Below are 3537 nucleotides of genomic sequence, written 5' to 3'. Positions count from 1 at the left end.
CTGATATTAATATGGCTACCACAGCTCTCTTTGATTAATATTTGTATGGGACAATTTTTCCATTCTTTCACTTTATCTACTTATGTCTTTGAATTTAAGATGAGTCTCTTATAAAGAGTGTATTCTTTGGTCATACTTTATGTCCATTTTCCAATCTCTGCCTTTTGACAGGAGAGTTAATGCCAAAAATTACATATTTACACATTATGAGTCCAAAAGAATTGATTCATCATTACTTTTCATACATTTGCATTTTAGATACCCTAAGAAGTAAAAAGTGGATTTACACATCAATGGCTGACATGAGACTTTTTCCTAATGTTTTAAAGTTGCCTTATTCTTAATTCAGCACTTGCCCAGTTTTTGCAACCCTTTAACTTCTGTCCAGAGACATGAGGAAAATGGGTCTGTCTGATAGTGGTAAAAAGATTCTGAAGCATGTTACACCACCATGTTTTTCAAATGGACACAAATCTGTAATCTGGATATTAGTTTTATTTATGGATTGTGGATGTGGTGTGAGAACCCAGAGAAATTTAATTACTGTCCTTAGAGCCAAAATGTCAGAAAAGCTGAAATTTCTCTGGGAACTTTTCTAGTATTCATGAGGAGATGGTCTGTGGCAAAGAGGATAAGAACAGAAGAGAAGAACATAAAAATTCCGGGATGAGATTTATAGAAACATACCCTCTTCCCACAAATATCACTAGATAATTCATCAGGTCAATATATTTTGTTTCAATGAAATATTGATCGTTATCAAGTAGGAGTTAAAGAAAGAGAAGCTGGATGGAAGGAAGGAGAAATGAAAGAATAAAAAAATGTGTTCAGAGGAAGAGAAATTTTAACCTATAAAAACATTTGCCATATTGTTCTCCTTGACATTTGCCAAATTGTTCTCCTTCACATTTGTACATGATTTAAGTCTTCGTAGTGCCCAATCCTATGATATTTGTGGATATCTTGGAGTCAGTCAACTTTCCTAGGATACTGCAAGACCATCAAAATTCTGTCACTGGAACATTATACCAGGATACCAGTGAGTTTTGGTTACTATGGAGAATCACAACAGAAGTAACACTAAGTCCTTATATGTGTTTCTGAGGGTTTTTAATATCCTACTGAAGTTAAAATCCACTTATGGTGTTAGAATAATCAGACTTATCTTTGACTTACTCCATTCCCATGTTTCCTATATCCATGAGTTCAGTTTCTTCCTCACAACCTCCTCATGGCATTTTTCACCTCTGCTTTTCTGAGTGTGTAGATGATGGGGTTCAGCATGAGGGTGATCATTGTGTAGAACACGGCCACCAATTTGTCCTCAGTGAAGGTACAGGATGGCCGCATGTAGAGGAAGATGACAGGCCCAAAGAACAAGGTGACCACCATGATGCGGGAGGCACATGTGGAGAGGGCTTTGCACCTCCCCTCTGCAGAATGGTTCCTCAAGTGGACCAGGATGATGATATAGGAGGACACCAAGATGAAGAAGGAGTACAGACCAATTAGGTCACTACTGACCAACACAACAGCCCCCTCCACAAAGGTGTTGGTGCATGCAAGCTTGAATAATCGCTGGAGGTCACAAAAGTAGTGGTCAATCACATTGGGACCACAGAAGGGCAATTTGATGGTGATGAGAATCTGAATTACAGAGTGTAAAAAGCCCCCCAGCCAGGAGCCAGCAACTAGTACATAACACAATTGATGGCTCTTAATGGACATATAATGAAGAGGCTTGCAGATGGCCACATAGCGGTCATAAGCCATCACCACCAGCAAAAGGATCTCTGTGACCCCAAGGAAATGGAAGAAGAACACCTGAGCCAGACATCCCTCCAGGGAGATGGACTTGACCTTTGCAAGTAAGTTGGTGATTAATTTGGGGACCAGTAGTAGAGGAGTAACTAATCTCCACCAGGGACAGGTAGCTAAGGAAGAAGTACCTAGGGGAATGCAGACTCCTGCTGACACTGACTGTTAGGATGATGAGGCCATTGCCCACCACCATGGCCAGGTACAAGGGAAGAAACACCACAAAGCACACTCTCTGCACCCCTGGATCCTGGAAAAGGCCAGTAAAAAATGAACTCATTCACATTATTTCTACTGGCCATGGATTCCATTTGTGGAAGATGATTCATAGAGGAAGAGCCCTGTGACAGAAAAAATTCAATCATAACACTTATCCCTCATGTTTGTTTAGCATTGCAAGTTTATAGAAACCTTTCACATGTATTATCTCACTGATTTGTTTTTTTTATTTAGTTAGTTATAAAAGTTATCCATTCAGTGCTCAACTGTCTACTCTGTATAAGATACTCTTCAAGACAGGTCAAAAAAATTCCATGGCTCCAATGTTACAATTAAAAAAATTGATCTCAGAGAGGATGTGAATTAATGAAGTCTCACTGTAAGGAGTAGACCCAGAATTAGAACCAGATCATTTTATTCCAACTTGTTTATTATTTCAAGTATGCCACACAGAAGAATAAAAATCTCAGCACTGAACTTCACCAATATTATTTGCTAATATTTCTCTCAATCACAATAATTTCTCATCAGTCTTTTGCCTTAAGAGATTCTCATCCCAGATCTGTTGTTTCCTCCATTTATCCCTCAGGAATGACGTTCTCATAGTTACTTCTCCCATTCTAAATAGTTTCTTTGATATTTTCTTTACTTGAACTACAAAGTATCTTTATAGTCTCAGTCCATAAATATACTGTCACCCAATCCCATGGCCTCATGAATTTTTGCAAATATTTTGAGAAAATTATGACACCCAAAAGTGAAGCAGATACATAGAAGTTGATCAGAGTATAGCCCACAATCAAACAATAGTTTTGACATAATGCATGGGTATGCACAGGCTTCCTCGCTTCATGTTAAAGTTTGCCATGCACTGGAAATCACTTGGCAGCAGGTGAGGATTTATTTTAATTCATTCCAGAATCAAATGACTTTCAGGCCATGGCCATGTGCCTAGTGTTTCAGGACATATTAAAGAAGAGTGAAAGGCAGTCCTTATCCTCATAAAGCATACATATCTGTGTGATTTAAAGAGCACACTTGTAAAATGAGATAGAAAAATACCTCAAGATTTTCTCTGCATTTAAAATTACCTTAAGGAATCTATTTTCCCTTCATCTTTCCTTCTTCCACTTGTGCTACCATCCTGAAAATGGAGTATATACCCCCCAAATTTCTTTCATGGTGAAAATTTGAAAAGATATGCAAAATGAAAATCTGCTGACAGAATCTTCAGTAATTTGCCTCAATAGAAACTGGAGAAGAATGTGGATTGAATAGATTAGAAGGACACTAAAGACCAACCTAAAGAGTGAGAAGAAGCAAGCTGGGGCTTGCTTAGTGGATTGCAGGAAGAGAAATCAGGGGGTCATCAAAAACAACCTAAGAAGACTGGGAAATAATCTAGTGTTCTGCAGGAAATTAAAGCTTATGGTTACCTGATGAACAAAATTCTTGTAGTCATCCCAACAACCACACAATATCACATGCTGCTGTCCTTTA

General features: G+C 38.3%; 1 pseudogene; it reads right to left on the bottom strand.

Annotated features, from left to right (window-relative positions):
* Nucleotides 1–1218: 1218 nt before the first annotated feature.
* LOC119536878 lies at nucleotides 1219–2098 on the bottom strand (annotated as a pseudogene).
* Between the last annotated feature and the right edge of the window lie 1439 nt (nucleotides 2099–3537).

This window comes from Choloepus didactylus, chromosome 6 (genome assembly GCF_015220235.1).
Source record: "Choloepus didactylus isolate mChoDid1 chromosome 6, mChoDid1.pri, whole genome shotgun sequence".
Taxonomy (NCBI): Eukaryota; Metazoa; Chordata; class Mammalia; order Pilosa; family Megalonychidae; genus Choloepus; species Choloepus didactylus.
This window is presented reverse-complemented; position numbering and strand designations above follow the sequence as displayed.